This window comes from Rhinoderma darwinii, chromosome 13, assembly GCF_050947455.1.
Source record: "Rhinoderma darwinii isolate aRhiDar2 chromosome 13, aRhiDar2.hap1, whole genome shotgun sequence".
Classification (NCBI taxonomy): domain Eukaryota; kingdom Metazoa; phylum Chordata; class Amphibia; order Anura; family Rhinodermatidae; genus Rhinoderma; species Rhinoderma darwinii.
The window spans coordinates 65,859,115-65,872,539 of record NC_134699.1 but is presented as its reverse complement, the minus strand read 5'-3'; the positions used below and the strand labels follow the sequence as shown (position 1 = coordinate 65,872,539).

The 13,425-nt window shown below is 42.7% G+C and overlaps 1 long non-coding RNA gene across 1 annotated transcript; it reads left to right on the top strand.

Moving 5' to 3' along the window:
• The first annotated feature begins 6,243 nt into the window (after positions 1–6,243).
• Positions 6,244–11,009, top strand: LOC142665813 (uncharacterized). Its single transcript, XR_012851577.1, has 3 exons — positions 6,244–6,317; positions 8,103–8,883; positions 9,590–11,009. It is a non-coding gene; the product is annotated as an uncharacterized LOC142665813 (long non-coding RNA).
• The last annotated feature ends 2,416 nt before the right edge of the window (positions 11,010–13,425 follow it).

Here is a 13,425-nt window from a genome sequence, read left to right as displayed (position 1 = left end):
TTTTTTTTTTATTCTAACCATTAATGTAAGACGGAACAAAATGTATCAGCATAAAAAGTTGTTTTTTATGTGTTTTTTTTTATTCAGAACAAAAAATACCCCACCCATCATACTTCTTGGTTGCCCCCTACAAAGTAATAATATTAATAATATTAATAATATTAATAGTAAATCTATAATAATCTCTTTCTGCCATCGGAAATCTGTTTTTGTTTTTTTTGGTGAAATATGCTCAGTTTTTTACAGATGCAAAGATACAGGAAATTTTCACGGACTTTATAGCTAACTCATCAGAGAAGAACATCGTCTAGTAGGCCAGAACAGTAGCATGATGGTTGAAAACCTGATTTTAGAGATTGGATGCTTCTATGCATCATAACAGGTTCCCTAAAGGGTAATAACAGGTATGACTGCTTTATGACAAGCCTCAAAAAGCTCACATTTTTAGAAATAGCCCTAGCTTTGCATTTGAGAACAAAAAATTCGGGCTGAATAGACCCTGGAGATACCTATGTTTTTAAAGTTTTAGCGTATCTGAGCTCTTGGGTAATGGCTTACATGACACTGGTTGATATATTTAACTACCAGAGTGTTATCAATTGTAGATTTAACAAAAAAGTATGGAGACAATAGAAAAAATATGCAGCATAGCACTCTTTCTGTAGGACTGGACTTGGCCCTCTAGTGCCACCTAAAGGTAACTCCCCTGGAAGTCAATGCCAAATCTGTTAAAGATCCTTGACTCCTATACAATCCAAATCAGGAACACCTTATATTTTGAAGATGGAAGTCCAAGGATACCACTGCACACTATGCCAAATTTATAAACCTCTTCCACATTCATTGTAAGGGTTCTCAAAAAAAAAAAAAGAGGAGTGTCAATGGGGCTATACATGGGGCCTATTGCCAAAGCATTGAAGATGTAAAAGTGTTTTTGGAATTTCTGGAATATTAATTGGTTAATTCATAAATATCTGATGGTGCCCAGTCTCCTGTTACCGACAGAGAGGTGGGAGGCATGGGCACAGGTGAGTGGGCGGCTGTTTCAATATCTCCTTGTTTCACTATAATGGAGAGTGAGCAAGTCTGCATGGACTTGACTTGATCAGACGTTTATGACCTATCCAACATAAAAGTTTGTAGTAGGTAAACTCCAGTCATCTCATAATTACATTGTAGTCAGTGATTGTTGGGCTGACAATTTCTAGATGATTGTGTGTGTAGTTTGGTCTTAAATGACAATAGTGGCTTATAACATATTTCATAATGGACATTTCCCTAATGGTTTGCTGGGCTGAGTGGATTTTTACCTAAACTCCCCACGGCCTACATAGTAGGATGATTGTTGAGAAGATTCTCCCTTGCCAATGAAGATGGAACCACCCATTGGAAAATATGGCCCAACTCTAGGTGAACTTGGTTTTAGGCGACCTAACACATCAACACCGACATGGGAATGAAGTTTAAAAGAGGTTTCCAGTTCTTCAATACAAATAGGTATAATCACTGTTACAGTTTTTCTCTCTGTTTCCATAACTGGTTTCCTTACAATGCCAAATGGAGAACAATAAGTTCCTGGACTTTGTTGGGGCCAGGTGGCTCCAGAAATGTGTCTGGGATTCATACAGCACAGCAGGTAGTAGAGTGAACAGCCTGGTTCCACCCAGCGCCTTCCCTCTCCTGACAGTTCCCTTGTGTGTGTGTGATTGTGTGTATCATTGTCAGTGTTGGCATCTTCTAGGGAGTTAATGCCGAGCAGATGGCACTTGCAGTGTAACGCAAACCATCTCTTAAAACCCATAATTGCTGGCATCTATGCCCTCGAGCAAATATCCAACCAACTTGTAAGCAGGAATCCTGCCATCTTAACAGATGGCTATGAGTGTACGCAGGCAGCTATCATGTGTTTAAGCACCCTTCACTACAACTTTTCAGTGAGCAGCCTTCCCAAAATTGAAAGGGTTAAGAGTAGAGTTGCGATACTCTTGAAATTTTGGTCAAGTACTGGTTCATTGCAAAACGATTAAATCTTCTATTCTTCACAAGCAAAATTGGATAAAACTATCCTTTGACAGTAAGAAAATTGGTTGTATGACCTATGTTTCCAGTCCTATGGAAAGAACTAAACTGAGAGTCTTTACGCTGTGTTGTTGGGTTTCCCTGCGCTTCATATCCAATTCTCAGTCTTTGACTTTTTGCTTGTCTCTAATTTCAAATAAAATAGTCTAAACACTGTCACCTCTATGGACTAATACTAAAAACTTTCTATAGCTATAAACGTTCAGAAGATTCGAATCGCTATAGGAAAGGTTTTTCCAGTTTCCACCAAATTTGGCCCTAGGGCTGCCAAGAACTGCTAATAAATGTAATAAACTAATTCTAGTATATCAAAGTGAATGTATAACACAAAGAAAGTTCTTTCGAGACACTCAAAAAGCCGGGAGTCATTGAAATCTCATATACTGACCTATTCTGTCTATCTCTTTAAAATGAATGATTAGTCAGGATCAAGCCAAGGCAGGCAGATGCATGTGGGCAAGAATAATCCTAAATCAAAGTCTTGCCAGATGTTAGTGGTCAAAAAAAAGTCAAGGTCAAGAGCTAAAGGCAAAAATTGTGATTGAGAACAAGCCAAAGTCAAGGAGCAAGCCAGGAGATTGTGGTTAGGAAAATGCCTACCCAAGGCAGAGGCATAAATAGTGGTGGGCTAGCGGGGAATGTGCCTCGGGTGCTGGCTGCCAGATGTGGTGCCAGCAAACCACTTTGCCTTCGCCAGCAAATCTAGATACCGGGATAGAGGCAGCAAACAGCACCTTTGCCCTGGGTGAAGGAGAGCCTAGCTACAGCTCTGTGCCTTCTGCCAAGGTCAATAGACAAAAACATAAAATTGTGGTTGCAAATATGTGATGGTCAAGGATAATAGCCAGTTGATTCTGGAGAAGAACAGGCCAAAGTCAGGGGTCAAGTAGAGGAGATTTTGGTGAAGAGGTAGCAAAGGTCAAGGGCAAAAAGCCAAAATACTGTGATCAAGAACAAGCTCAAGTGCAGAAACAGAAAAGCAAGCGTTCAAGGATGAACTCCTTATAGTTGGCTTTAAGATGAGTAACAGAGATACTTGCTTAAGGAAGTGCCAATATGGAGAGCCTTGGATGGACTCCTGGAGTTCATTGAGTCTAAAACTGGGTCACGGTGGCTACTGATGCCTTTTGTATAATCTAGCAGAAGGGGCATATCTTTATTTAAAGAATGTGGTAGTCATGATGAAGTAATAGGTCAGAAGAACTTCAGAGAATTCCATATATTAGGAGCCTTGATAAGGAAGTATCACTCATCCAGGACATGGATGGTGGAAGATAGTGAACCCCTTTTGTCATAAACTGATTGATTCTAGCTAAACAGAGGTGTAGAGTCTTACGGATTAACCTTCACTCTTGGCCTCCTCACAGTAGTTTGGACTCCACTGCAGGAGTAGCACTCCAAGGTAGGATCAGATTGTTTACAGCTGCGGATAATGGAGACCTGAATTGATTTTGAAACAAAAAGTGCAGATTATGGTGACAGGGAGGAGACTACATCTGTAGTCAGAGGATGGAGCCAGACTCCGAACAAGCGAGCCAATCAAAAGGGACAGCCATGGGACAGAACGAATCAAGAACCAGAGACTAACTTAGGCTCTGTTCACATTTGCGTTGGTGTCCCATTCTGACGTTCCGTCGGAGGTTTCCGTCAGAACTGGACCCTGAGCAAACACAAACTGACACCGACGGAAGCCAGAGGTTTCCGTCTCCATCAAGATTGATTTCAATGGTGACGGAGCCGGTGCCCCTGGTTTCTGTTTGTCTCTTTCGAGCACCGGATCAGTCGTTTTGCCGAAAGCAATAGTGTAGTCGACGACGGGTCCGGTGCACAAAAGAGGCAAATGGAAACCACAGGCACCGGTTCCGTCTGTGTCAGTTTGTGTCTGCTCAGGGTCCCGTTCTGAGGGAAACCTCAGACGGAACGTCAGAACGGGACCCCAATGCAGATGTGAAGAGAACCTTAGTCAGGAAAACGCTGACCAAGCGACCAGAGACACTGAGACAATGATAAGGGGGCTTGTCAAGTAATGGAGAGGAGCAATGCAATGTGGTTGGGGTCAGTAGGTGAGGAGAGGAGGATTCAAGCAGCATTCAGAAGATGATGTGATTTGTTGCCATGGCAATGTAATGCATCCCGAACATGCAAGCACGCTGTGTAGTAAAATCATAGTGGGCAGCACACCAAATCTAATAGGAGAATATCCCAGCAGGAGAGATGTAATAGGATGTTTGTGAATTAACCCATAAGGAATAGACCCTAGTGGCAAGTGAGTGGCTCCAAAGACAGCTCCGTGTGGGGTTGTCTTCTTATTTTCTTTGAGACCTCAGAGCCTAGGCCCACCGGAGGACTCTCTGGTACTCTGGTGGGCTAGTACGACTCTGAGTCTGGAGTCTAGGCAGTTTAGCTCACAGAGGACTGTCTACACTGGATACTATTGCAACAAACCATTATATATAAGTATTAGCTCAAGACAGGTCTTCATCCTCTGTTTCTATTCATTGATAGCTAGCAAAGATCTTAAAATTGATGGAGGAATAGAAATACAATCTATATTAGAAATTTGCAGAGCTTTTCATTGTACAATGATTAAGCTTTATTTACATAGAGGTGGATGAGGCACTTAAATAAAAACACCCACATAGGCCGTATATCAAGCAATCAAAAATATTTTGTCATGATAAAGGTTAGAAGTAGATTGCAAACCAAAATTCTTGATAGCCTGGGTCAGAAGCGGGTAGGTGGGAGACACCATTCTGAATTCAGGGTGCTAAATAAAGTCCTGGTCAGGACAAGGTCAAATTCACTAGTGTGTATTAGGTAGATCTGAAGTTTTGTATAGAAGGTTTGAGGAGCTAGGATGAGAGATATGATTTTTCAAAAGGAAGCCTGAGATTCCAAGAGGAAGGCACATGGTCCAAAGAAGAAGCCTGAAAATCCAGAAAGGAGGCATTTGCGTCAAGGAAGGAGCATGAGGCTCCAGGAAGAAGACATTGTTAGGAAACATCCTTCCCTTTTAGGTTGTCATCACTACTAGCCAAGCTTCTGGGTGGCCCTGGTTTTAAATGCAGAGCCAATCTGTTTTCTCTGTCTGCAACCTATCAGGGCCAAGGGTGGAGTATTTGAGTCTGTTCAGTTTCTTGTTTGTTGCTTGTGATTTTCTTGTGAATGCATGTGTCTTATCAAGCTCCTGGTTACACCCAGAATTACCTTGAATACTTGCACTCTTTGAACTGGACTTCAGCTTTGTCTTTGGATTTACCCTCTGCTCACTTACATATTTGGATTTTCTGCTCACAGCTGGTTTCGACCTCTGCAACTTCTGGTATACTTCTGTTTTGCTATTTGAACTTTTATTAGTCTCTGCTTGTTTATTATCCCTCTGGCTGCCTGGTTATCTGTTCTGGTATTGCCTCCAAGTGAATCTCCTGTCCAACACTTTATTCTGTAAAAGCAACCTGGGTTCTATGCGGCCAAATCCAACCTGTCTTGCGGCAGGCTCTGGTACAGACCATATAGTAGCCTTAGACTCTGCTGTCCAGAGTGGTGATGTGCTTGAGGTAGCTGATTTATTGGTACGCTTGATCCAGACAGTCACCGGCTGCCTTTGGGGAATTGCTTGTATAGCAATTCTATAAACTTTCACTCTAGGGAATTGCTCAAGTAGTGATTCCGTGACAGACATATGAGTCTAGGAAGAAGCATAAGGCTCCAGCATTTCACCTATTAAACCAGCAAAACCTGGTGGTAGTGGGTGAAAAATAATTTTTATGTAACCTATAATTATCTTCTAAGTAGCTCTGAAGCTTTAGCATTCAGTTATTTTGTGTTCCTGCACTGTATGCTAATGAGCATAAAAGAGTCAGATCTTCAGTCGAAAAGATTAATATCTTCATTCCTCAAGCCTTTTTGAGTTAACCCTGCCTCCCTACTTTTGAATAGAAGCTCCATGCCTCCACCCCAGCACACACGAAACTCTGTTCTTGCGCATCGATGTCCTGTTCTGGTGCGTGTGCACAATGAGGCATCATAGCGGCGCATGCACAGTAAGTTTTGAGGCCCGGATGAAGCAGGGAAGTGTGTCGGACCATACATTATGGGCACATGCACGCTATCTCAGACGACATTTCGGCATTCAGGGCGTGCCAGTTATCGGTGGTGGGCCGTTATTTACGGTCGGAGGAGGATTTTAGGAGAGCGGATAACAGCAATGAACTTTTGACAGCAACGGCCAGCAAGGGGTGAGTAGAGTTCATTAGGTCAAATTCTGGTGAGAGGTTCCCTTTAAGAAAGGAGGCAAATGATTCCAGGAAAAGGGAAAAAATGGTTCAAGGAAGGAAGCATAAGATTCAAGGAAGGAGGCATATGAGTAAAGTAAGGAGGCATTAGGTTCCAGAGACAGACCAAAGAGTGTAAGGAATGAGGTATGAGATTCCAGGAAGGAGGAATATGATTCACGGAAGGCAGCATGAGGTTCTAGGACGGAGGCATATGGTTCAACGAAGGAGGCTTGAGGCTCCAGGAAGAAGACATATGAGTTTAGGAAGGAGCATGAGGCTCCAGGAAGAAGGTATAGATAAGCAAGGAGGCATGAGGTTCTAGGAAGGAGGCATGTGGTTCAAGGAATGAGACTTGAGGTTCCAGGAAGAAGACATAGGAGTCTAGGAAGGAGCATGAGGCTCCAGGAAGAAGAACAATGTAGGAAAAGCAATGATCCAGCGCTGGTGATAATTTAAAAGGGAGATGAGAGTCCCATGTTTATTGAGAAGGATATTAAAATCGAAAGGGAGACGGCTTGGGTACATACCCTCACTACTTGCATCTTGGGACTGTGTCTCCCTTTCGATTTTAATATCCTTCTCAATAAACATGGGACTCTCATCTCCCTTTTAAATTATCACCAGCGCTGGATCATTGCTTTTCCTACATTGTTCTTCCACACCGCGGGCCGTCGCGGGGATCCGACTGACGTTGCTGGAGACGCAGACCGGTGAGCTGGAGGTTCTCTCCCTTTTTCTACTTCCAGGAAGAAGACATAGGTAAGGAAGGAGGAATGAGGTTCTAGGAAGAAGGCATATGGTTCAAGGAAGAAGACATTCTAGGAAGGAGCATGAGGCTCCAGGAGGAAGACATAGGTATAGAAGAAGGCATTGGTTCTAGGAAGGAGGCATATGGTTGAGGGAAGGAGGTATGAGAGTCAAGGAAGAAGACATATGTTTCATGGAAGGAAGCATTAGGTTCCAGAGACAGACTAAAGGGTGTAAGGAATGGGGTATTTGATCTAAGGAAGGAGGAATATGATTCAGGGAAGGCAGTATGAGAAGATAAAGGCATGAGGCAAATTAGCTTTGTATCTCAAACCATCTCTATCCCTGAAGTAATGGTAATGCTAATCTGTAATTAATCTGTATTCGCCACATTTCTGTCTAGATTTGGACATGTATTGCTGTAAAAAACGAAAATATCCATAAATCAATAAGTTGTTTTTAAAAGAGTGAAATATAGTTGAGAAAATATGAAGCTTTACACAAACAGAAAGCAATCCTGGGACTACGCGAGAGGCTGTAATAAGAGAGAAAATTACAGGGAAGGATATCAGTACTGTTATCTCTCTTCAATACCATCACCCCCGCCTTACAAATAATCTCGCTCCTGTCAGCACTAAAAGCAGTAAAAATCCCATGAACATTATAGGGAAACTCAGCCAGAACAATGGAAACTACTTGTACTCTCATACCCGGTATTATAACTCATCCCCACAAAAGGGGACTCTACATCTAACATCCATATTTTTCAAAGCATCTTCAAACGGTCTTAAAATGAATGCCTGACCCCATTCCAATCATGAAAAGCCAATTATCTCACTCTCCCTATGTCGAAATCCTAAGAGTGCAGGAAGCTGAGATATAAGGTACTGATTGGCTTAGTCTTCACATTGGAAAGCTTCTTATCACAGATGTTATTCCTTAACTAACTAGAAAAAAGTGGCACTGCAGCATCATAAAATGTACTTCTCATCCCTGCAGAGCCACTATTTTGAAGAAAGTCACCAGTGACCCCCATCTTTCCAGAGTGAGGACCATGCAAAACAGCTACTCGTTGTTCTGATTCTCACCGGAGAAGTGGATCCTTGTACCACAATTGGTTCGATACTTGATAAATTGAACTGCAGAGTCTAAGAAATCTCCCAGTTCTTCACCATTAACCCCTGAATCGATGTATGAAGTTTCCCGGTCGGATTCCCAGGTCGCAGTCCTCAGAGTCATTGATTGGCGGTGGGTATTCTGCTAGGAATGTTTGGGGCAGACGCAGAGGTAATATCACAAATGAAGCCAGGATGAAAGGTAAGAGGTTAAGCAGTCAATATGCAACAAACCAGAGGATGAGACAGAAACGTAATCAGGAGACAGGCCAGGCCTGACGCCATCAGAGAGCTCCACCACAGGATCGGGCAGAGGAGAGTAGCGGTGCTTGGTTGCTGCTGGGAGCAAGGAAGCTGCAACCGCCAACGGGAGTTTGTAGCTGCAGCGGAGAGAGGTGAGTAACGCTGATATCTCAGCTTCCTGATTCTTTTGTCTGGTTGCAAACACATATTTTGAGTCACTGTATAAGACTATGTTTCCGCCGAGTTTTTTTCATGCGAATTCCGACGTGGATTCTGTGTCTAAATCCGCAGGAAATCTAATCTCAATCCACCTCGCATTGTTTTCAACGAGAAATTCACGTTGCCGTTTATACAGGTCACTTCTTAATGTGGATTCTGCGCAGAAAAGCCAGAGGATTTCCGCACACAGATTCGTGGCACATGTATGTAAAAAATACACAAATAATGTGCGGGTTTTGGACATAGATTTCCCTTAAAATCTATGATAGATTTTTTAGCTCCAAAATATTTCATAATGTGGCATTTAACATTTCCCGCTAATGCTGGATTAAAGGAATTTTACTAAACGCTAAAGTGTTTTTCATGCATGATATATTGTATTGGTTGTAGAGTACTCATAATATAAATTGTTCTATTAAAATGGTAAAAATGTGAGTTGGCGCCAACTATGTCCTGGTTCCCCCACTTATCTCATTCTCAAATTTGGGACTGGTAGTGGAGGCCATATTGGTTTTCACCCACCTTCTCCTGAAACACCATAATAGTTTAATAGAAATTCCGTCTTGACCCGATTAAAAAGAGACGAACAGAAGAGCGGATCTTCCGAACATGATTTGAAAGGGGTATAGCCCAAACACCAACAATAGTCTGTACAAGGAATTGTGTGAAATTGTTGATGGGCTGTGTCTGGAATTGCAGCACAACCCCATTTAAGTGAATGGATAAATGAATACCAGACACAACTAGACAAAGGTGGCGCTGTTTCTAGATAAGAAATAGAAGACTTTATTAACTAGACTCTATTTAAATATATAGCTGTTTTTTATATTTCCAGATCATTTCCAAAAATAGCTATTTTGTGGGTTCAATACAAGACACATATTGAAATAATCTTGTTTTCTGTATAAGGTCATATAGAGGCAGCTGCTTGGGAACCCTTCCATATTAATGGTGCCTGCAAGATGCACGTGTGGCTCAAGCAGCAAGCGAAAGCAAGCCATGAGTAGTGCCCGGAGAGATTAAGATAAGAGGAGAACTGCTTTGAGAAGTGACTCATCGTCAGTGTCATATCACTCAATGTATTACACACTCCGGCGCCGGGTTGGAATGATGTTACAGTGTTTAAGGAATTAAAGTCCTTGCAGCGCTTCGAGATAATCTTCTGGCCTGGAAATCATTTCTAATTCACTTCCCCCCAAGTCTACAACATATATCACGCTAACATAACCTGGGAATTTCAAATCGACTTCCCACCCGCATGGTGAACGTTATAAGGATGTAAAGACTTATCTTCTAGAGAAAAGGACAGGGAGCTCAGCAAGGTGAACTCTGACCCCTTCCAATATGTCTTGAGAAGGATCCTCTAGTCCTCAGTGTCATCTTAAAGGGACACCATCAGGGACACATAGATGCATCTTTGCTACTTTTGTTCTTCTTTGCTCCAGTTAATCTTAAAAAAAAAATGAGCAGGTCTGCTTTATGTATACATCTTCTAAGCAGACATATGTGTCTCCATGGTAACAGACTACAAATAAACACTGGGTGTAGTCTGATCATGCAGTCATGTGTTACTATAATACTTCTTACTAACCCCCTACTGAGCACTTTAGAGGTGCAGGTCAGGGATTTGGTACATATCAGGGAATCTATTGATATGTTGGTTCCACTAACCGTACTACAGCAGAAGACATTCCCTGATATTCCCATCTGTCATGTTGTTTCCGTGCAGCCAACAATCCTTTCTGTACACTTATTATAAAATTCTCTATTGGCAGGGAAGCCTATTGACAAGAGCAGCACACTCTGTACCATAACACAGTGACTTACTGCTAGGAGCTCTGCCATTCAGCTCCACTCAGTCATGGAAATGGCTTTTATTTGCAGAAATAGAACCACCAAAAGAAACAAGTAGATATAGACACCCCCCCCCCCTTCATAAAAGCTTACAGGGAAACTCCTGTGGGGACTCACCTTGGAGTCTCAGCTGGAACCACAAACATGACTAGCTTTGAGACATGCCAAAATAATGATGTTTTCACCACCGGTATCAAATAAAGGATATATTACTGTAGTCCGCTTCCTGTGCCTAGTTGGTATATGGGGCCATGCAGTCCTGAGTATATTCACTTTTAGTCGTAGTAATACCTTTAGCCGGTCACTACCATCAATGCATCATATCATAGATCACGTCCGTCCCTTGATATTTCCATTCGTTCTTTACAATCATTGTGCTCACCTCTGATCAGGCAAACAACTCATTTTCTGGAAATCTATAACAATCCAATCATCTGATACAAATATCCACAGCTCATCAGGTTTAATGGTCAGAACAAGCTATAAAAATGTTATAAATACAATAGAAAAAGTTAAGAAAATTAGTTTTAGTCTCATTGCGTTTGTGTTTCTAAAAATTATGGACGATCTTTTCATAAATAAATTGTTGAGGGTTTATTGTATTATTGATCGGTAAATCCGTCCCATTCATAAAACAATTGTGTATAGACATGGAGGGCATTGGAATTTATTAGATGGATATCCCTTTTGTAATACTACTCGCTATATGCAAGAATATAACTATTATAATACAGTATTATAGTATTTATATTCTTGCTATATGGGCAGTATTATAATAGTTATATTCTTGTATATAGGGGGCAGTATTATAGTAGTTATATTCCTGTATATAGGGGCAGTATTATAGTACTTATATTCTTCTATATAGGGGGCAGTATTATAGTAGTTATATTCTTGTATATAGGGGCAGTATTATAGTAGTTATATTATTGTATATGGGAGGCAGTATTATAGTCATTATGTTCTTGTATATAGGGGGCAGTATTATAGTAGTTATATTCTTGTACATAGGGGGCTGTATTATAGGAGTTATATTCTTGTATACAGGCGGCAGTATTATAGAAATTATATTCTTTTATATAGGAGCATTCTTATAGTAATTCTATTCTTGTATTTAGGGGCAGTATTATAGTAGTTATATTCTTGTATATAGGAGCAGTATTATAGTAGTTATATTGTTGTACATAGGGGCAGTATTATAGTAGTTATATTCTTGTATATGTCACGGCGCGGGGTGTGGATCCACTGGGCCGTACCGCGTAGCGGGATAGCAGCTGGACAAACAGGTACAGTACAAAGTCTATAGTCCAGAAAGGGTACCTGAGGTAATGCAGACAGTAGCTGTGATTCAGGCTAAAGATAAGGCTCCGGCAGTAGACGGACACCCGGCGGGGTGTGACGCAGTAGATGAAGCGGAAGACACAAATTGACTTCAACTCTAGATGGCTCAGAGGCATGGTAGCAAGGGATACAGGGTACAGGCAGCAGGAACGGGTAACACTGGGAACTGGAAAACACTAGGAGACCATTTGCAAGACAAACTTTAGGTACACAACAAAGCTCAGGCAATGATCAAGAGGGCAGAGTCCTTTTTATAGTCCAGCAGTATTCTGGACTAATTGCAGACTTCCTCCAATTGTGCGCGCACTGGCCCTTTAAGGACATGCACGGGCGGGAGACAGTCTCGGATCCAGGAAGTGAGTGCCAGCATCTCACAGGAGGGAGACGGCGCAGAGAACTCACATGTCCATGGCTGCGGCCGTCGGAGGGTAAGTCAGAACGACAAGCCGCGGCCATAGACGTAACAGTATCCCCCCTCTTACGCCCCCTCCTCCTGGGGCCAGAGCGGGAGAGAAACTTCTTCACGAGGACAGGATCATCGATGTTCTCCTCTGGTTCCCAAGACCTCTCTTCTGGACTTTTTTTATAAGAGCAGGGACACTGAGGTTCTCTTCTTGCTCCCAGTACCTCTCCTCAGGACCAAACCCTCTCCAGTCTACCAAATAGAAAGTCCTTCCTCCTACCCTCTTGCAGTCCAGGATCTCCCTCACCTCGAACACATCAGAAGAACCACTTGGAGCAACTGTGGAACTAGAAGTCTTGCTGTAGCGGTTCAGGACCACAGGCTTCAGGAGGGACACATGAAAGGAATTGGGGATTCTCAGGGCAAGAGGCAGCCGCAGCTTATAGTAGACATTGTTTATTTGTTGCAGAATCTCGAAAGGACCAAGGAACCTGGGAACAAACTTGTATGAGGGCACCTTCAAACGAATGTTCTGAGAGGACAGCCAGACTTTGGTACCCGGAAGATACTGAGGCGGCACTCTTCTCCTTGTATCTGCTTTTCGCTTCATGCGATCGACTGCCAGCAAAATAGAGGACCGGGTCTGTTGCCAGATTTGCAGGAAGTCCCCATATGCAGAGTCGGCAGCGGGTACTTGAGATGTGGTCCACACTGGAAGAGGGACTCTAGGATGTTGACCGTATACAATGAAAAATGAAGTGGAAGTGGTGGACTCACTTGTGTGGTTGTTGTATGAGAACTCGGCCCATGGAAGAAGCTGTACCCAGTTATCGTGCTGTGAAGAGATGAAGTGGCGGAGATAATTCTCCAAGATCTGGTTGATCCTCTCGACTTGCCCATTGGACTGGGGGTGATAAGCTGAGGAAAAGTCCAATCTCACATCCAGGCAGGGGCGTAGCTAGAGGCTCATGGGCCCCGATGCAAAAATTCTTACTGGCCCCCCCCCCCCCCCGCAAACTTCTCATGGCCGACGGTCCGCAGCGTTCAGCTGCATCGCTGGGTCTCCTAAGTGACCCAACAATGCAGCACTAGCAGCCGGGGGCGTCACTAAGGCTGGGTTCACACACCCTATTTACGGACGTAATTC